This window comes from Cuculus canorus, chromosome Z (assembly GCF_017976375.1).
Source record: "Cuculus canorus isolate bCucCan1 chromosome Z, bCucCan1.pri, whole genome shotgun sequence".
Taxonomy (NCBI): domain Eukaryota; kingdom Metazoa; phylum Chordata; class Aves; order Cuculiformes; family Cuculidae; genus Cuculus; species Cuculus canorus.
Window position 1 is genome coordinate 64,810,846 of NC_071441.1, and position 22,241 is coordinate 64,833,086.

Here is a 22,241-nt window from a genome sequence, read left to right on the forward strand (position 1 = left end):
GCACAGATCGGTGCCTAAACATAATTACTTTAGACAGAGATCGCAACGTGGATGGAAGCTGCCCTGTTGTAGTTTCTAATCAGAGCCGCCCAGAAATTCAATATGAACAGCAGCAAAAATGGACACTTCTTGATTGAGGTATTGCATTCACAGATGGCAAATTGTTTGGAAAAGCCCAGAATTTGAATGACTGCGTCAGAATATTAATTTTGAGCCTGATGTCTAACAGCAAAGGATGAATGGATTGTGAAGGCATTTAGTGTCATGAGTACTGTGCCTCTGGACCAAAGACAAGGTGCATCCTAGTAGACTGTGAAGCTTTTTTGTTTTAAGTGCTAGATTATTGTCACAATGCTAATCAATTTCTTTTGGTGGTCTGAACAAATACGGCATTTAACACATCAGTTAGTAAGTAATAGAGATATGCATAAACCAAACCTCCTAGTGACTGACTAATATGCAAACAAGTAGTATTTTTGAAATCTCTGTTACCTCAGGTTTCCTGCCATATTCTCCAGCTGCTACTTAAAAAATTTTGCTTGTGTTATTACCAAATTGCATATTTTAAAGAGTCATCATGCAAAAGCTGGCTGATTAAAAGTAAGTTACTCATCAAACTCATTACAGCTTTCATGAGTATCTGTCTCATAGCTGCCGGAAGAGTTATTTTGCTATAGTGGCATTTTCATTAACTCTTCTATTTTAGTTTCTGTTTATCAAGACTCATTTCTCTAAGGATTAGTTGTCTTACAAATGTGCCCAGCATTCTTCTCATTTTGCCAACCAATTTCCTTGAGGGTGGAAGTCTGGCCTAAAAACTGTGCTCAAGATCATCAACTTGTCCCTTTAAAACTCATATTTTATTTCTCACTTCTTCCTGCATGAAGTTGCATTACTTCCAGTCAATGAAACCTCCATTTTGTACCTTCTCCAACTATCCATCCTTTAAACAAAACTCAACTTGTTCCTGCTTGTATTTGTAACTTCTAATATCGTCAGCACAAGTTGCATTTGATGCTTTCTTAGCTAGGTTGCTACTGCCTTTTTTTTTTAAGATAATTCAACAAGCCTTGGAAAGCATTAATTTTCTTTCTGTTGAATTCTGGCTTTTCCTTGAGCACTATGCTGAAACTATGCCAGTGGTATTACAGCAATGACACATTTAGGTTCCCAGCTCTGTTTTCAGCTTCTCTTCCTCATCATCTTCAGGCACATTCTCAGGGTTTTCATGTTTATCCAGTGAGGGAAAGACATTATCATTTTTGGCTATGAGGGCTATTAAAAATATTCTAAACTGCCTTTGTTTGTTTATTTGCTTCTGTAACAACACTTCTAATTAAAAAAAAAAAAAAGAGAGAAGAAAAGTCTTGGTGTAAGAATGCTCTTTTTTTCCTGGGAACTCCATCTCAGTAGCTTGAGAGAGCATCAAAGTTCACTTACTCACAAGTGCTTAACAGAAATATTTAGACTAGATGAGTTCTTGGGCATGTCTTGGAGGCAACATCAGAATTTCAGGAGACACTGGGTTTATCTCTTGACGAGTGCTTTACCATCACTGTGGGCGACACTTCCACTGAGGACTATTCACTTTCATTTGCATTCACATTATATTTCTGAGAACTTCTGACATAAACTGTGTTACTACAGTTCTATTTATATGACTGTCATCATCTAGGGCACCAGTGGTGACAGGACAATGAGGGCTTGCAGATATTAAGTGCAGATCAACTTATAGTGTGGTGTCACCTAGAGGGGAAAGTAACCCTTAGTGCTGAAAATCTGATAGCTCTGAGCCAGAAAACTTTAGCAGTAGCATAAGTGTGATGGGAAAAGAAAATGTAGAGAAAACACGGCTTAGATGATCTGGATGCTGGGACTGTTTCCACTGGAGAGAAAAATTTTTAAACAAGCTGTTGGTGGCAAGCACATCTAAGGTTGCTGTATGAAAGACAAGAACAACTTGCTTTCAGTTCCTTTCTTATAACAGCCTTCTCACTAACCAGTCATGAGTGAAACAAGCATGAACATCCTGTGCAGAAAAAGGATTTTCCACAAAAGTTTCAAGATGTTTCATCATTCTGCTACTTTTAGAGGAGGATGAAAGGGGTGCCATGGTAACAGCAAAGCAAAAAGCAAAATTGAGCATGTGACAGGAAGCCAGAGCAATTCATTCTCCCTAGATGTGCTGCTATTTCATTTTTTTTTTACTTTCTATTCCACCTATCTGTGATTATGGGAAAAATTTGTGGTCTGGAAGAAAGAAATTGGACTGCTGGTCTATGAAGTCAATGTTCAGAACTTCCATGCCTATTCTTCGGGATGAAATACAGCACATGGATCTCTGTGTCACCCCTGCTATGTGAATTGTGGAAGGTTTAATCCAGTTTGGTGACTTCAGAAGCCTTTTGAAACCTTGGATACAGCTGACACTTTACTTTTTTTCATAAGAATTCACCATCAATGAACTGCATGAACAGAAAATTGTCTTGCTACAGCTCCAGAGTGAGTTCTTAGTATCAGTAACATGAGGTATTTTTTGATTTTTATAGTATCTGTAAAATTCATCTCATATCAATGCAAACTGAACAAAAATATGATCGACTTTCCCAAGAAGAATGGCACAATGGTGTCAAAACTTTGTCAAACATTGAGATATGTAGTGTGCTCATTATTGGTGTTATCAAGATTAGAGACTCCATAAGTCATCACAACAGATTAAAATATTACTTACGGTTCTGTTTGTTACAAAAATATTTGAGTAACTGATAAGAGGCTTATCAGCAAACTCTAATCTGTATTTTAGCATAGCACTGGGACAGGCTCTTTGAAGTGAGCTGTAGTTATAACTTCAGTAATGTCGTTCCACGTTGCTTTTAAACTTTTCTAAACAAGACTTTTTCCGTAAACCTTATCCCAACTTAAGTATCTGTGAGAGAATATTTTCACCTGGAAAGTAACATTGTGAGCCTCTGGTGCAATCAGCTAACTCCTAAGTCCAGAAGCAAAACAACTGTCTTCCAAGAAGGAAGTTTAGACACAACAAAAACCCCAACAGCAAGTGGAGAACTACTTTCACTCCTAAATACTTTTCCTCTCCAAATTATTAGCAAAACCAGTCACATCCAATATCCCTGTAGAAATCCACTGCCATGAAGGAAATTCACCTTCTCTCTTAAAGCACCACTATGGATAAAAGTGATGCATGACATTTTGACTTTTGTAAACAAGTTAGGTAATATCCCAATTCACTCTTTCTTGCTGTTATGCTGCTTTTATATCTTTACTAAGACTGATCTCTTCAATTGAAGCATGCAATTCATGAAACATTTTTAGTCATAAAGTTCCATTGTGAAGGAAATGTGTTGCTTTTCTCTAGCGTTATCTCTCCAAATGAGTCCCCAAATGCAGGTAACTTGCTGCTCAGAAGGAAATGATGCCACATGTCCCAGAGCAGTAAAATAAGCAAACTGTTCTGTCTTACAAATGTATCCTAAAGTTTCTTCCATTCACAATTTCCTTACCATCTTTTTACATTGGCAATGGGACTACTTTGTCTGGAATTAATTTTGCCTGTGACTTAGAACTGGTTCTGGATTTAAATCTATCCAGATCAATCCAACATGCTGTGGTGCCTATAAGTATGCTGTGCTTATTTGAAAGTGCTGTTTCAGAGACAGGTATAGGCATATGCATAAAAGGAGATAATTTGCCTGGGGAAGCTGAATTCCCAGGGCTCTGTAGTGATGCCTGTGCCAAGGATCCGGAAGGGTCAGCTGCCCACTGGTGTTGTGCAGGAGTGATGCTGCAGCGCCTGTGATGATTACCAGCCCTGCTTTGATAAGCCAAAGCAACCAGGCAGTGCTTAGCCTTCCCACTCCCAATATGTGTACTGGACAGAGACCCACTCTGCCTCAGAGTAGTTAGCAAAATCCAATTTTACCTACACTGCTAGGAAGTATTCTGACGGCTTTGCCTTAATTTAACCCAGAATTTGTATACAGGACCACAGGAGGTTTAGGAGACTCTATCTGCTTTCCTTTTCCTAAGCTGATTTAGAATGAAGTAGTGTGAAACTAATGAGCTGCATTTAGGTGGCATCACTTTCACCAATCCAAGTTTTCAATTTATAAGTCAAAAGAGAAATACAGAGTTCCTTTTTTCTTGTTTCAAGATGAAAATATTGCTATTTGTGTTTGGGGAGGCACTTAGAAAAATGTGGCTAATTTTACTGTTCTGGGACAGGTGGCAGAAACTGGTGTCTCTGAGCGACAGCTAAAAGGTGAAAGAAGAATATTTCATTCTTAAATAACAGTTCTTAGAAAACTTCGTATATAAAAAAAGAAAAAAGTGAAAATGAAAAGGAAAGAAGGTAAAATTATTATAAAAAACTTTGCTTGGAATGGTAGTATTCTAGAAAGAGTGATTTTTAATATCAGTCTCATAATACTTTCTATTTTCCTTACAGTGCCAGTTTCCAGAGTCAACGTAACATTTTTTTTCATAAGACATTTTTAAGGAAGTGTATTTGGAGGGTGAGTGAGTGAAGTGTGTACATGAGGTTTAAAAATTGTCTGTTAATGTATTTGTAGCCTGTAGTCTGTAATGTATTTGTAAAACTCTGTGGAAGTTTTTCTGTAAATTTGTAAAATTCTGGCTCAAGGAATCCAGGTCTTCAGTTTACAAGTCAAAACAGAGCTACAGCATTTCTTTTTTCTTCTTTCAAAATGAAAACATTGTTATCTGTGTTTGGGGAGCCACTTAGAAAGCATCAACTAGAGAGAATAATGGAAAACTCTTTGGCTCCGAGTTCTCTTGACCAAATTAAGATCCCAATACAGCTTATCTTTCTAGATCTGCTGTGTGCATTTCATTCACAAAGGAAGTACAATCACATATCAAAGTAATTTTACCATTGAAATATATGTAGAGAGAAATTTTGGTTCAGTTTATATTTCCTTGTTCCTTCCATGAAATATTCAGCAAGTACTTTTGGTGCACAGTCATTCTTGGGATGCGCACAGTCATCCTGGGGTTATTCCCAGCTGAATTCAGTGCAATGACACCAAAGGTGTTAGTATTTTTCTGATTAATGGCATTTCTTCCTTTAAGAGTAAAACTCATATAAATGTACTTGCTTTGGACTGCATAATATCAGGATTTTTCCTTGTAATTAAAGCATCACAGTCACTATAAGCTGAAGTATTGTGCCCTTTCTTATTAAAAAAAAAAGTTGGCAGATTGCAGTAGTCACAGGTAGAGACTAAAAAGGAATTACAGTATATTTTGTGTGAATGATATCAAAGATAGCAGAAAAAAGTGAACAGTTTTTCTAAAGGGCATCTTTTAGTGCAGTATTTGTGAAGGCGTGGCCTCTATCTTTTGTGCTGTCTGCTGTTTTTTAGCCAGATGTTACTTTTTGACACAGTACTGCCTGGACAACACCAGACACAGTTTAAAAAATTGAATTATTTCATTTACTACTTTATAGACTGCTTATCCGTGCCTTACTTTAAAACATTCATGCAACAGTAAGCAATATGCTAGCATGATTTACAGAAATGAACACTGCAGTGTGTGAACTTCACATGTATTTCAGTTTAGAGCCATCTTTCCTTTTCCCATGAGCACACCCTTAATAAAGGATATTCTATTCTCTTGTTGGACCAGATGTTGCTATAACTCTCTATAGCTTTGTGAATAAGTACTTAGGATTTCACCAAAAAGGTTCTAATTATTCCATCTGCACTTACACTTACATAACCTTCATTTGTAATTAAAATCTATTTCTGTCCTAATTGTGGACTTGATTTTCTTAACTGGTGATATCAATGCAAATGCCGTTTTATGCACCCATAGCCACACATTGTTAGAACTATACGTGCATACATGACTAAGCACTCAAAACCACAAATAATCAGAAGTTTGATATCATGTTTTTTTCTTCTTTTAACTTCAAGACAACTTCTTGCAAATCTCTCTGTAAATACATTTTCTACATCCTGGTAGCATATTTGCTATTGGTGGCTTCCAGGATTCATTTGACACCATATTAAATTGGCTTTGATATAAATTCAGCAAAAAATAATTTCTGTTGGGGAAAATTTGTGCACCTTATATCTTGAGCTATATGTTCTGTGCCCCATCAAAAATGTAGGATCTGATTTTGAAAACAACTGTTCAGAATGTTAATTATCCAGTAAACAGTCTCATCTGAAAGTTTAAGCATTTCAGTTCATTCATTGCTTGACAAGATTAAATCTAGGATGGCTAATACGTGAGCATGGAATATGCCACTTAGCTACTTAATTTACACTTCCTTGGTGACTGTATTGAATAAAAGGGGCTTAAAGCCATTAAGTACTTTGATGGACTGGGTTAAGTGTCTGATAAGAACACTAGCAATTCATGTGTTGTAGGTCTGGGACAAAAGTTGTTTTGAAAGAACATGGTCTTTTCAAAAGTTCCTGCTGTTGTGTACATTGCTAGCTTATTCTTTAACTTGCCTTTTTGGTCTATGGCAAAGATGGACACACATTTCCTCTTTTTACCTTTGCAATTATTGTTTGTGTATACGCAGCTGCTAAACTAAAATTATTTTTCAAAATTCTCATGAATATTTTAGAATTACTACTGTTATTTGCTTAGCTGTCAGTTTGCACATTATTTAGAACTAGAGAAGAACCAGAAAGCAGCAGATTTTCTGAAACAGCCTTTCTAGGACAATGTATGAGCACAGGGGAAAAGCAAACTCTTGTCTATTTTTCCTTTACAAGCTGCATCATTGAGACATTTCTTGAACTTCCTTCAAAGTAAGTATTTTCCCATTGTCTTCTGCAGAATATACTCAGTTGTGCCACTCTGTTTTCAGTCACACCAGCACTTGGTAGGGAAAGGCACTAGTGTTACACGAGGAGACAACTGGTCTTCAGCCTACTAAGAGCAAGCCCAGCAGCCAGCCTGACATCTTTGAGTGTGCTATTATACTTCTGACAGGCGGTCTTTTTTCATTGGCACAATTTCAAGTGTTATTAGAGGGTAAGTGGGATTTTCTAAAATGAGGGAGAGGGCAGATACCACAGCAGGAACTGTGAGATAAATAAGAGCTTTACTTCTCCAAAGACATAAATGGAAAATACCTCCCACATCTTGATACTTTGCATATGGGTAAATCTGGCTTTGTAATCAAGAGTGGTCTGCCAGCCATCAAGCTTGTTTCCCTTGTGGTTCCTGTTTTTTTTTTTTCTGACAGGGAAAACACAGGCATGTTCACTGATGCACAAGGAGCTCCACAGCAGCTGAGAAAGCTCATTCTCTTGAGCCAGATGTCATCTCAGTCATGTTACTAATGCCCACCACTGTTGAGCAAATCTCACGACCAAGTGTCTGGTAAGCTTCCACCACTGATAGCTCTAGCAATTAACTTTCCAGCAGCAAAGTGAAGAGCTATGGGCATGTACCTGTTTGTGTTGCCCAGCTTTGGGAAGCAGCAACAAACTGTATCTGGAAGACTGTTACTTCTCTCATTTGCTCATCTTGGCCCTGAAATACCTGGATGAGCTTCTCATATGTAAGTTTTTCAGCTATTGTTCATAGATTCAGACCTTTAGAGAACAGGGACTTCTCCCTAGTCTGCCTCCAAAGAACTAGTTATATTGCTTTTATTAATGTATGTCATTCTGAAATGGGGACGTGCCTGTGCTGTGCCCCTGGGTACCAGCCTTACAAGCCATAGCACAGCATGCAGCTGCCTTGTTGTATGAGCAGCCACTGTGTCTGAGTGGGCAGTGGGTGACCAGGTCATGTGTGGGAGTCCAGATCAGGTCTCCTCTGCACTGTAGTCATACATTCAGACAAAAGTGATAGGTTGCCCTTTTAAAGAAAAGTCTGACTGATGTAATCAATGACTAACGCAACTGGCTTTGGATTCCTAACTAAGATGAGTTGGGGCAGCTATTAAACATTAAGTCATCCATGTTTCTTGTATAAGGGCTTAAGATGAAACAAACATCTTCCCACAAAGTTTTCTTGACTAATACTGATCATTAGAGGCATCTTAAGGTCATTGATGAAGAGGGTAATAGTTTCCCGCCCAGTTGTCTCAAAACCACATCCCCTTGCTCAGACTGCAGGAAATCCAATGATTTGTTAGTGCAGAATAGCGCCAGGCTGATATAGGTGTCAGCTTACAGCTCTTGGAAGGACTGACTGAAAGTGCCAGTGTTATGATTGTGCTGGAAGGCACATAAAAGAGTAATCCTGAAAGTTTAGCAACTCATAGAAGCTGTAGTGAGAGCATATTTTCCAAGCTGTGGTGCTGAAACATTTTCTTCCGTTGCAATGCTGTGTGCTGGTCTTTGCTTTTTGGTCCCAGTTTACATCAGAGCATAGCCATGACTCAGCTCTGGAAAATCTATTTTTAGAGAAAAACTGAAAGAGATCTAGCAGCAAACCCTTTACAAATGAAAAAGTTTTCATTTTAAGAAGCCCATTTCTGCACAGCCAAGGAAAAATAAAGCATCTAAAATATGTATGACTTGCACCACTGTCTTGTCTGTACTTATGGAGGCCCCCAGAGAAAAGGAAAAGTAAACAGTGGGTGTCAGATGCAGATATTAAGAAAACTCTTAAAGCACACAAATGCAATCAGAGATTTGATCTGATCACCAGAATAATGATGCAAATGCACAAAACATCTTTTAGTCACTTTAGAGCTCTCAAGTAACCAGTGATAAAGAGCTATCTTCCTTTTTTCCCTTCTAAATATCTGCATGCTTTGATACTCTGACACAGTGTCCTGACAATTCTTTTTTTTTTTTTTCCCAGAATGCAGGCATTTATGAAAAAAAACTTCAATATTGAAGCAAACCATTATTGGGAGTTTACAACATTGCATTTGGACAAAGTACTTTTGAGAAGATAGAAATAAGAGAGAAACAAACAAGACCAAAATAGGTATTAATTTTCTGACAGATCTTTGTCCTAGGGCTGTGCTGTTTCCATACCCATATAAAAAGGAAACTGCATGGAAACCAGAAGTACACTTTGAAATTTTTGGAAACACATGGATTTTTCATCCTCTCCTTGAAAAGTGTGCTCTGCATCTCCAGTAATTAAAACATTTCAGAGGAGGAAAATAAACAGAGTTAAGAATAGAGTGAAAATCTCAGTGGGAAAAAAAGGATCATTTTATCACTCTCTCTTCAACAGTGCTCTGTAATCCTTTCATCAACTTCTTTGTAATATCAGCCAACATTCTGACTTTATTTTTAGACTGGACTTACAAAAGCTACACAGTCTCAGGCAAAAATAAATATGTAGCAAACGAGATGCAGTCTCCTATTCCTTCACCATTGCTGTGAGTGTGTATGGACGCACTTGGTTCACAATTTTCTTTTCTGTGAACCCTTCCTCACAGCCACGTTTCTGGTGGCAGTAAGTGCAGTGTGAGAAGTAGGATGTGAATTAGATAATCTCTTGAGTTGACTCCTAATTCCATTTTTCTGTATTTGTATGATTTTTATAGTTCTGCAGCACTTTGCCTCCTGGGATGGTGGCCAGAACAAAGTAAACTTCTTCCTTGTCCTGTTTCAAGCAGGCAGGAATGTAACAAAGAGAGTTCTCCTGTTCTAGCCTACATTGCAGATCAATCAGAGCATCACACCAGACTGCTTATTCTAAGTCCTCTGAACAGCTTGGATGGATCTTGCTTCTGGCAAACCCAAAGGTTTGTTTGGCTAAATCACAGGATACAGATGATGGCTTGGAGGACAGAGTCTTCTTGGCAAACTTCTCCATTGAAGTGGGTCAGCAATTCAAACTGCTGCAGCATGTTCAGAAAAAAAAAAAAAAAAAAAAAGTAAGCCTCAGCTGTCTCCTGAGATAAAGCCAGGCAATCAGGGAGCCACCTTCTGTCCACTGGTTCCTACCACTTCACTTACTTCAAGGAAATGATTTTAAACTTGAAACTACTTCTTGTTAAGCAGCATTGCCTGTTTTGATTAATCATTTTTTCTTCTCAGTATAAATATTATGGATTCAGTCTTAATGACTATGTTTACCTATGTTTTCCTATGTTTCCTAAACCTGTAAGAGATTTAGGCTAGTTTTACCATCAAAAACATGTCCATTAACTTTCCATGGCTGAATCTACTATGAATTTCACAGCCGTATCTTCTTCATCCAGCTCTGTAACATCTTTTTCTCTTGAATTTAAGTCTTATTAGAGGGTGAAAACAACTGAATGGTATAATTAAGCTGTAGATTACTCAATGAAAAATAGAAGTAAAACGTATATTTTTGCTGTTTTCTCTGCCAGACTGAGGCAGCAAAAACAAAGCTTGGGATAACAAACCAATTAACCTATGATCACAAGTTAACTACTTTACCCTGTTTCACGCTTGGGCACATTTGCTTATGTTACACATAGTTCTATGTGAGGCTTTTTTTTGTACAAACAGCACATAAAGTCCAGCTTGGTTCAATAACACCAAGAAGGAAGGATCACTGCAGAGTTTCTTTTGTTCTGTCCAGGGCCTAAGGGTTGAAGCTGTTTCTCCTTGTAAAGGGAAAATCAGCTTCACCCACACCAGGCCTGAGGGCTGGGAATGTGGATGAGCAGAAAGTGGAATGACAGATGAGATGACATTTCCAGACCTCTGCATTAACCACAGGGTTGCTGAGTAACCTGAGTAGGCAGGTATTTCAGCCTACAGAAGGGATGAGAGTCTGTAGCCTCTCTGCAAGGAGTTGCCTATAACATCCAAGATGCTGCAGTTGGCTAAAGCTGGTTCAGTGGTTTCTTTATTGGTTAACTCTTCTTGTGTTCATGTGTGGATTTTGTTGGGACAAAGTGCTCATACCAGTGTGCTGGTGTCTAGTATGGGTGACTTCTGTTTCCCTTTTCTAGTATTAAAAGAGGTGTCTGAAGAACATAGAAGATTTGTTCAGAGTAGAAGCTTCAGATCACCCTAAATCCTATACCTTAATCTCCCCATTGTAATAAGCTTCTGATTTGTTAGTATCTTCCACAGCTACTCCTACAGTGTGCCTCTAAATACCCTGCCAAAGAGATGAGCAACTAACGTCTAATCAGCCATACTTTACCGGCAGTAAAGGCAGATGTGTGCACATCTGGTCTGAGCCCATGATCTATCACAGACAATCTCTGGTGAATGTTAGGCCTTTACTGCCTCTTTACTGCCTCTTACTTTTCGTTGTTGTTGTTGTTGTTGTTTGCAGTCTATTTCCGTGATGTTTTAGAATAAGACCACACATACGATATTACAGCATATATGGGGGTTTTTTACCTATATTTTATGCTTTAAGTGAACAGTGTCACACTACTCCTATCAGCCCAGAGTACTTCTCATATTACTCCGGTCACCCCAGAGCACCTTAGAAGCACTACGAAGGTCAGTCAAATCCCCTCATGCTGCTATCCAGTAGGATCAAATTTTGCAATAAATCAGCAGAAAAACACCAACTGTGCCTCTTCAGCTGCACTGCCCACTGTGCTGGAAAGGCAGAGCCAAGGTTTTACTGTGACATTACACAACTGCTTTTGTGGGGAAAACAAGTGATAAGCATACAATGTGCATTTCTTGTCAGATCCTCTAACCCAGCCTGTAGTAATTCAGGGCTTTAAATATGATTCTTCTTTCTGTTGGCAGATAGTCCAGTTATATCTAATTACTTAATTATACATATCAGATGACTACTGCTTAGGTGAATATGGCTGGTGGGGCAATAACACTGCTAACGGCTGAGCTGCAGTAAAATCTTAATTTGACTGGGAAGACCTGAAGTGAGAGGGCAGTGACATGACCTGACAGAGCCATGAAATGGTAAAATGGTAGTTTTACTGATGGGAACAAAATGAGCAGTGTTACAATAATTCCTTTTCATTATGAGACACAAACTAGATTTTAAATGGATGACCACAATTCAGTTCGTTCAACCTGCTCTGGCTTAAATGTCCAGCATTTCCACTGTTGCATACGGAACATCCACACAACCTCATATTTCAGGCATATTTCAGCCTCATATTTCAGGCACTGAATCGCTTCAGTGTGTGTGAGATTGTTTTTTTAGCTCAGTTTCAGGGCTTATACTGTCAATGCTATATTCATCAGTCTTACTGTGGACTAAAATAATTTAAGTCTAAAATAAACAGTGTCCCTCATATTGTTTGAGATAAGCTGGCCTAGCGACTACTACAGTGAAGAAAGAAAGTGGTTTTCTTCTCACAGATAATTTACAGACAACATGTTCAACACTGACAGGGGAAAATTAATGCTAAGAATGGCCATTCAAAAATTCAGTTTTCTCAGAAACTGAATTTCCACAAAAAGTTAAGCTGGAAGATTTTACTGTTGGCAAGATATTTTCTGCTGAAATGTTTGTTTCATAACTCAAATGAAAATTCCAAAGAAACAAAGCCAAAGTTCAATAGGCAAAACCTGAGAAAAATTTTTAATTTTCTGTGATTTAATTGGAATAAATAAGTCCAGGAAATGCTGACTAAATTAAAACTTTTTCACAAGCTATTCCCTCAACACTCTCCCTGCTCCCATCATTTGGCAGGTGCATTGACTATCTCTACTTTTCAGTAGTTTTTTGAGCAAAGTGAAGAGGAAAAGAAAAAAGAGGAAGGAATGTAAGTATTCCTTCCAAATATAGAGTAGTTATGTACTATAATTTTTAAGTCTTTTATATTCATTTTAGGTAAAATTTTATATCCTGTTTTTTCCAGCTGCACAGAAAAAGCAAAACAAGCCACAGGTACCAGAGATTCAGAACAAAGGTGTTCCTAGGACATATAATTGCTTTCAGTAGAATATTAAACACTGTCTATGTGACATACAGGTCTTCTCCAAAAAATGTAAGTCTGAAAGCAGTGTAAAAGGTTTTGGAGAAATAATATTAATAAACATAAAGAAGCTTTATACTTACAGTTTTCAGGAATTTTCCTAGGGTGTCTCCTCATTTGGAAAGCTCTCTGTGGTAAAATCTATCATGCATACAGCTCTACAATCTGCCAAGAGCTGATTAGCTCTCTTTATCCATCCCAAAATTGTATCTATTATTAATTTTATGTTTAGATGTATAGGATTTTTTTCACCCTCAATAGCATGAGTACAAACCAAAGACGTACAGAGCCCTTTGCTTCCCAGCCTGCTTTGGGGGACAAAAATTCAGACTTTGTCCAAATGGTGCCTCCATCAGACAGAAAAATCAATTCCATGTGCCCTGTGCTGAGGGAAGTGGTGCACAAGCTGATCTTGAGTGCAGCAGCAGAGGCTGGACACTCTAGGTTTCAGCTGCAGTGTTACACACCAATAAAGGCAGCATTGAGCCTGGAATGTGTTTCAGAAAGATGACAATGGAGAACTCAGTAAAGGCTTGTTTGCCAAGCTCAAGAATGGAGTAGCAACTACCACAAAAACCTCATTAAGGATGCCATAGTGGACGTTGCTTTAATATCGGTGTCTGGATGGTTCCCTGCAGAGGCAAGAAAGTGCTAAAAAGAGGGGGTTTTTTTTGTTTGCTTTTTTTTTTTTTTTCCCCCCTAGGATGAAAACTACTTAGGTGGAAGGAAGCTTCAGTATCAGTAACTATCTAATAAACTAACTTGTATAGTAACCATTCTTCAAAGTATGCAAGCAGAGCTGCTTATTGTACATAGCCTAGCTGGTCATCTCACACCCACTACGCTTGGCTTGTTCACAGTCACTATAGCACACTCATCTTAAAAATGAGAGATTCACCATGGCAACAGAGATGTCTCAACAGGATTTGCCATGACCAGGGGGTCTTTTGACTACTTCTATTCTTTATGGTTGTTGTTCCCCCTACTTGATTGTCAGTATGTGCTGGGAAGAAAATACAATGAAGCCCAGGATCCAGGTTAGGCAAGAGAAAGACAAGAAGGAATAATGCACGAGCTGAAGGCACAGGAGGCAGGGCACTTCTCTATTTAAAGAAGATTGATTTTCTTTGTAATGGTTATTTCAGCAGCAATATTGTTGGCCTTGATCCACGAGTACAGCCTGTGGGATGTCAGAGAACAGTGCTGGATCTGTTGACCCAGAGTTTGTTTTAAGATTAACCGTTTCAAGATGGGACATTATGTGATAGTGCTGCAGATACAAGAATTGAGGAAGAAAGCAGGTAGGGTGAAGTCAGAGGAATGAGGTGCTTGATACTTGTGTAAAAGTATGTCCTAGGGCCAGAGTGATGAGTGGTAAGGAAAGTACATACAAATTAGTTGTTAAAAAATTAGTGCAGTGAGATGGGAGCCCACATTCCATATTTGAAAATGTCTGGACATTTGGGAATCTACATCTAGACTCCACACTTCTGAAGATTTTACCCTAGGTTTGTCAGTAATATGGCCTGTTAATTTGATGTGAACCTACTTAACTAGATGAAATACAGATTCCTTGGCTGATTTTATATATATATATATATATATAAAAATAAAAGTACTGTGTAGTACAGTTGACTTAGTACAAAATTAACCTTGGTTGTAAATCACCAGTTTTTTTGGTAGTGTGAATCATGTTTAATTTCAGGACATAAATTAGTCAAGGTAGTTACTGTCAGATGATTTTGTAAGACTTTAAACGCTGACTGACTGGAAAAAAATAAAGCCGATTACTTGATTTTAATGGCTATCCTCTGTTAAATCTCACCTAAATCTGAGCTGGTACTGCTTGGAAATTACTCTTTCATTCTGTTTGATTAGGTGTGAACTTAGTAAGAGCAAAATATATTTTTAAGGCAGCTCTAAATTCTGATTATGACTGGTTTGGCTGACACTGATGAACAGCACTCAGTCTGTGCTGTCTGCACGGCATGATATTAGCATAAGAACATTAGGCAATATCCTGTTAGAATGCAAACATGTCTAAAAAGTACAATGCTGAATCTCTTATGTACATACAAATATATACATTTTTCATCATCCCCTGCTGCACCAGGTTCCATGGTAATTTGTCCATTTATAACTGGTTTGTGCAGCTTCAAGCCATACTAAGTTCTGCAAGGCAAGGTGACGGGACATTTCCTAGGCTTCCCTGGAAATGTAAGAAAACTTTCAGTAACAGTCTTGGCTTTGCCTCAGATGTGTTCTTGCCCAGACGGCTCTGCCTGATACACAGAGGTCCTCCTTAGGTTACAACGTCTTTGAAAATACTCTAATAGAAAACAGAAACAAGATTCTCATCGCTTATTATAAATGTAGCTTGTTACAAAAGACTGTTCCCATAGGGGATAAACAAAATGAAAGAAACTTTTAAATGTCTATTAGCAAGTTGGGAAATTTGTTCTAGAACAATTCCACATACCTGTGGCAATTATCTGCCTCTGTTCTCTGTCTAAGTTAGAAGAGCTGTCTACCTAAACCTTCTATATACTCATTGAAGCCACATGTACTTCTGCAGAGAGATTAGCTTGTATTTCTCCTTTGACTATGTACCAGGGGCTGATCTCAACAACTGGAGATAGGTGTGGTCCTAAAATATGATACGGTAAAATATATGCTGTGTCAAATAGGACATAGTAAGAATCATTCTAGAAGCTCATATTGTAAAAAATATTATTTATATTACTCAACCCATAACTTGATGTCATCTGAATTATGGACATCATTGACATTACATGAAAATGACAGGAAGTATGACCACTTTGCCTGGAAGACATTGCTTGGTTTGGAATAGGCTGTACTTAGTCTTCTCTTTTGAATAACTGGACATTGTTTTAGCTTTCTTGTTCAATCTTTTGTCAGGTTCTAGATGACTAATCCTGCTTCACAGACAGACACTCCATCAGGAAAATCCTCCACCCTTTATTTCACATTGTTGCTGAATTGATTCATATCCAAAGGACTGAAAATAGGTGACTGTGGAGTCGAGTGAGGAAAGCTCGTAATGATTCATGAAGCTGATAAAATTCAGATTTCCCCAGTCTGGAGAAAGACTTGACTGGACTCACATCCAGCAGATGAGTCAAAGAGAGTGGAATCCAGAATGCCATTCCTCAACTGAATTTGTTTATGGGAAAATGTGCACATTAAGCTTTAGAGGCTATGTAAACGATGCAAACTCCCTTGAGATGAACAGATTTCCATCTTTTATCTGTCTACACTATTCTCACTGGAATATCTAGACAAGGAATATAAACATGAGAGTAATATTAAATATATTCAACTGTTCTCTGCATGAGTTGATCACTGACATAGAAGATCTTCCCCTGATTTTTTCCCCCCAGTTCTGTTATGATCTGCTCAAGAAAAATTAGCTGGACTATTGCCAAGACTTCATTTGAAGTTACCCTTTCAGTGCGCCAGGATGAGTCTTACTCTGGCCTCATAGGTTAAGGCATTTCTCTGTCAGGATTCTCAAGAATATGTCTGGGTTTTTATCTTTTTTTATTCTGTTTCTGTGTAGCTGAAGGTGCAGTGGGCTGTAGCACAAAAGCAGAACTGGACATGAATCATGGTAGCAAGGCTCTGGTCCCAGAGGAAACGACAAAGTTTTTTTTTTCAGCTTAAGGATGGAAGGAAACATTTCTGATCACTGTTGCTATTGGTGTGTTCATGTGCAGTAGGCTACCCTCACACACACATGCTCCCTATTGACACATAAACTAGACAAAGGGCGAGTTTAGTTTCCTGGATAGTTCCCTGATATTTCTTCTCTTCATGCCAGCAACAATTCTGCCCTGTTTGAGTCAAGCTTGAAGCAGCTGCTTGATATGTACGTGCAGTCAGTCTGGCCCTATGGTGATGTTTCTGACTGGGTCTACTGTGAAGAAGTTGTTACTACTACTGATGCAGTTCAGGTCTAACATGGAATTTCTGGTACAATGCACCATGTTATGAAGTGCCTAGAAGATGATGCTTTGGTATAACTTATGGCTGTGAAGTAACTCCTTCAGTTTGAGTAAATATATATCATGAATAATCTACATTTTTTAGGTGCAAGAGAGATCTCACTCTTTTCTTCTCTGCAAATGTGGAATTGGTAAATTATAAATTGAGGTCTCCCACAGAGATTGTTGGATATGGAGAGTTCTGGGGACTGAACTTAACGATTGGAAAGAAAAATGACACCCTGTAATTTTAGCCAGGATAGCAGTTAAAAGAGTGCTTGTTGTGATTTTACAGATTTAAAGAATTTGATTCTTTGTACATGAAATCGCAGTCTAATATGTCATAGCATGATGGTCTTTTGTCTTGTAATTGTTACTTGTTGTAAATATTTTAGTGTGAATATTATGAGTATATGATGTCTTTAGGCGGAAATAAGAGTTATTCTTATCTTTGGGAAAAAAGACAGTAGTAATATAATCTGCTATCATGAACCTTGGTTTCTGCTGCATTTCAAGTGCTGCTTCACCCAAGAACTCTGTGAGGAAAAGAGATAGTTAATATTACAGCTGCCTTCTGATTTGATGTATTTGTTCCCATTTACTTCCCCCACAGTGTGATTCCTGGGTGGCTTATCAGAGAAAAAAAAAAATAAGGAAGAAGATCCAGGGAACATTGCCTTTTACCATTCTGATATCACAGACAGACACACAGAGAAGCGGTAAGATGCAAATGGGAAGAAAGTGCCAAGTAAACTACTTTTATTTTGGCAACATAAAACAGTGGAGTCAATACAAAACGCATGTGGAGTAGTTTCTGGGCCATTTCACTCCTGTTTCATATGTTGACACTTCTCAGTACCAGGACATTGTGGTGGAAAATAATAAATTTTCTCTGCAGAAAAGAGCTCTCAGCTTTCACACAGCTTGCAAGGTACAAAGATAAGAAAATGTAAGTACTGGCCATTTGATATTTATAGAATAATTTGATAGCAAGTCTCTAACAAAGCTTTTGACAGCACAGGAAGTCAACCTCAGAGTTATCTGCCAGCACCTTTGATCCTCTCCATCATGTTGCAGCTAAATTACAGCACTTATTCTGCTGTACAGATGATTGCTGTCCCTGAGGAACTGCAGCTACCCTCACCCTGCTGGCCCTCTTTTGTGGATCACAAATGACTTCAAATCACTGGGAAAAAACTAATCCAGGAACGAAGAGTGCTTGACATCTCATTCAGAGACCCAGTGGGTAGCTACTGTCAGGCTACATTAGAGATGGCCAAGCCCTAGTTCCATGTAAGGGCAAAAATTCCAGTGATTTTTGGCAGAACACTAAGAAAGTAAGTTTAAATAAACAAGACACTCAGTCCTGATAGAGGAATGATAGAGGGAAGAGAGAAGATATCCTTCGGATGGGAACCTCAGGTAGCATTATCATGTTAGCTGGGAAGGAAAAAGGATGGAAAAGAGAGCAGCAAAGAGACAATGCAGGGGAAAGAAAGGACATTATAGAAAAGAGAATGGAAGGATCCAAAACCCAGGCTGTCCAGGGACCTTGTCAAAGATACACAGAGGAAGACTGAGAAACTGATGCTGGAAAGAATTAATAGCTTTTGAAAAGTGAATAACAACACAGAAAACAGAGGAACCTCAACAGACCCTCAAAGGGAAACTGAAAGTATACCACAGGGAAAGGTCAGCGGTAGAAGTTTTCTACTAATAGCTGTAACAGTTTACATACAAGCACGACATTGATTGTCCATTATGCAAACTTTGCCAAAGCTGAGACTTTCCTACCAAGCATTGTGTAGGGAAAAATGTACTCAGAACCTTGCTTTCTACCAAATGTGACTTAAACTAAGAGCTTGTTGTGTAAGAAGTCCATTTGTTTTTTCTTCTAAAGTTGAGCAGGGTAGTGAAGATGTCACACAGCTTGTTTCACCTGTTTTCCAGAAGCTGGTGTCAGGAATAGAAGAACTATTTATCTGTCACTGCTCTTCGACAGATGCTAATCCTTTGTACAATCTTTTGTGAGGTATCTCTGGGTTTATGTTGCTTTTGTAAACGGCACCAGGAGCAGCAGTGACGTGCAGCGACCTGCAGTCCCTGGGGCAGAACTATATGTGTGCATGCCCAAGTGAAATCCCCATTGATTGAAACAATCCTTTAAACTGGGGTTGTGAAACACGAGTGAGGTGAGAGCCTTGGGTGTAAGATTTGGATCCACAAGGGAATGCATTTAGGATGAAGTGTTTCTAGTTTCTGCTCAGAGGAGTCAGGTGTCCTTCAGACATAACATTCAAAAAACATTGACATTCACCAGCAGTTCTTCAAGGAAAATCAATTTTCACAGCAATTTTGTTTTGGTCTGCTTTCTGAGCCCGGTATTGCATATTACATTGGTTGCTAATTAGTGATCATATATTAGCAACATTTTGTTGCTACCGGCCCATGTGAAAATGAAACCTATAGTGGGGTAAATTAGCCACAGCAATTTTGTGAGTTAGAACATTTTCAGTAGTACATGCGAAGGGGTTAGTATCCACTTTTTATCACATTCAGGAAGGGATATTCCTAGCACACCAATCTGAAAAAACTACTTGTAAGTTGTTTTGGAGTTACTCAGCAAAAATCACCGATCTCTTGCTTGCCCAGCTAGACATCCACAAGTCTATGGGGCCGGATGGGATCCACCCAAGGGTATTGAAGGAGCTGGCAGATGTCCTTTCCAAACCCCTTTCCATCATCTTCCAGCAGTCCTGGCTGACTGGGGAAGTTCCACTAGATGGAGGCTGGCTGATGTTGTGCCCATCTACAAGAAGAGTTGCAGAGAGGATCCGGGGAACCACAGGCCTGTCAGTCTCACCTCAGTACCAGGGAAAGTCATGGAACAGGTAATCTTGAGTGCTATCCTGAAGCGCATGCAAGAGAACCAGGTGATCAGGCCCAGTCAACATGGGTTTCCAAAAGGCAGATCTTGCCAAACTAACCTGATCACCTTCTATGACAAAATGACTCTACTACTGGGTGGAGGAAAGGCTGTGGATGTAGTCTTCTTGGACTTCGGTAAAGCTTTTGACACAGTTTCTCACAGCATTCTGCTTCACAAACTGTCAGCCTCTGGCCTGGATGGGCACACGCTCTCCTGGGTCGAAAACTGGTTGGATGGCCGGGCCCAGAGAGTGGTGGTAGATGGAGTTAACTCCAGCTGGAGGCCAGTCACAAGTGGGGTTCCTCAGGGCTTGGTGCTGGGTCCAGCTCTGTTCAATGTCTTTATCAATGACCTGGATGAAGGCATCGAGTGCACCCTCATCAAGTTTGCGGATGACACTATGCTGTGTGGAAGTGTGGATCTGCTGGAGGGTAGGGAGGCTCTGCAAAGGAATCTTAACAGGCTGGACTGCTGGGCTGAGGCCAATGGCATGAGATTCAACAAGGCCAAATGCCGGGTCCTGCACTTGGGGCACAACAGCCCTACGCAGTGTTACAGACTGGGGGAAGAGTGGCTGGAGAGCTGCACGGAGGAGAAGGACCTGGGGGTGCTGGTTGACAGCCGACTGAACATGAGCCAGCAGTGTGCCCAGGTGGCCAAGAAGGCCAATGGCATCTTGGCTTGGATCAGAACCGGTGTGACCAGCAGGTCCAGGGAGGTTATTCTCCCTCTGTACTCGGCACTGGTGAGACCACACCTTGAGTACTGTGTTCAGTTCTGGGCCCCTCACCACAAGAAGGATGTTGAGGCTCTGGAGCGTGTCCAGAGAAGAGCAACGAAGCTGGTGAGGGGGCTGGAGTACAAGTCTTATGAGGAACAGCAAAGAAAGCTGCGGTTGTTTAGCTTGGAGAAGAGGAGGCTGAGGGGAGATGTTATTACTCTCTATAACTACCTGAAAGGAGGTTGTGGACAGGAGGGAGCTGGCCTCTTCTCCCAAGTAACTGAGGACAGGACAAGGGGGGAATGGTCTGAAGCTCCGCCAGGGGAGGTTTAGGCTGGATAACAGAAAAAAATTCTTCACAGTAAGAGTCATTGGGCACTGGCAGAGGCTGCCCAGGGAGGTGGTCGAGTCACCTTCCCTGGAGGTGTTTAAGGGACGGGTCGATGAAGTGCTTAGGGACATGGTTTAAGGGAGTGTTAGGAACGGTTGGACTCGATGATCCAATGCGTCCTTTCCAATCTGGTGATTCTATGATTCTCTTTGATTTTTTACTACTTCCCAAATACCAGGTCAGGCCCACAGATGCAACAGTTTTATCTGAGCAAGTTTAGCCACGTAATGGCCAAATTAATTCCTGAAGAATCCCAGCATTTTGTGGAGAGCTACACCAAAAGTGGTTTTATTTTATGTGTTAAAAAGCAGGGGAAAAAACATCACCCTTTTCATGTGTGTTTTCAATATATGCTTGCTTTTTTATTGTCTTTACTGTTACCCTTGCCAAAATGCAAAAAACTATTTTGGCTGTTAAACTGCAGTCTCCAGTCTAAACATATACTTGCCTATTATGCTGCTTTATTTCTTTAGTGTTTCATAGTGCTGCCCACATCCAGATTCTGCTAATCCTCGCCCTATTGCTATACAATAGGTAGCCCATTGCACCATTGAAATTTAAAATGGCTTCAAAATTGTTTTCAAATGCTTTTTGAAGAAAGAAATAATGAAATGAAGATAGATTGCTTGCTCTTTTCCAAAATCTTCTGTGATGAGACTTAACCCAGAGCAAATTTATCAGTTCAATAATAATAACAGTTTGAAAATGGAGGTTAAATGGAGAAGTTGACAGGCCATGAACTGTGCAGTCTGACTGAAACTGTCTGTAATTTTATATATTTTCCCAGTGTGTTAGGAGAATTGTTCTCTTTTCTCCCTAACCAAAAATGACAGGTTGGTTCTACATATGTATGCTAAGTGCCCTAATGGATTTGGACAACTTCTCCCTGATATCGAAGATGCAGTCATTAGGTGGTTCTTGGAAGCAGGTGCTATTTATGGGTTGAGCTCTGTTTCTCTGCCTCTCTCCTGCTAACCTTTTCATCTCTGTTAATGATTAACAATGATGGAGTTTCAATGACACTAGGGCAGTGGCCTCAGCCAGGGAGATTTAATTCAAACTTGCTTGTCACTCCCTAATCTTCTGAAAAGAAAGGAGAGATGTATGTTTATAAAGGCATTAGGTCAATATTTACTTTCAGTTGATCTTCCACTCTCCTCACTTGCAGATTTCTCTGCAGGTTAATCTCTGTGACACCTGCCTCTCCTTGCACTCTTGCAACACTCTCGTGTATCCACCTGTGTATCCAAAGTTCACTCTGATGCAGGAAGGAGTGAACCCCAAGAAGCACCTGCTTTATTCCAAACCATATTCCAAACCCATACCTA

General features: G+C 39.5%; 1 long non-coding RNA gene across 2 annotated transcripts in view; it reads left to right on the plus strand.

Moving 5' to 3' along the window:
* Positions 1-17,577, plus strand: part of LOC128850419 (uncharacterized) — a 32,234-nt gene extending 14,657 nt beyond the window's left edge. Inside the window, exons 2-4 of one of the 2 annotated variants that reach the window (XR_008447845.1) lie at positions 7,250-7,386; positions 8,824-8,952; positions 17,486-17,577. This is a non-coding gene — a long non-coding RNA (uncharacterized LOC128850419). Of the gene's footprint in view, positions 1-7,249; positions 7,387-8,823; positions 9,242-17,485 lie in introns of those variants that run through there. The other variant, XR_008447844.1, reaches the window with a different exon arrangement.
* The last annotated feature ends 4,664 nt before the right edge of the window (positions 17,578-22,241 follow it).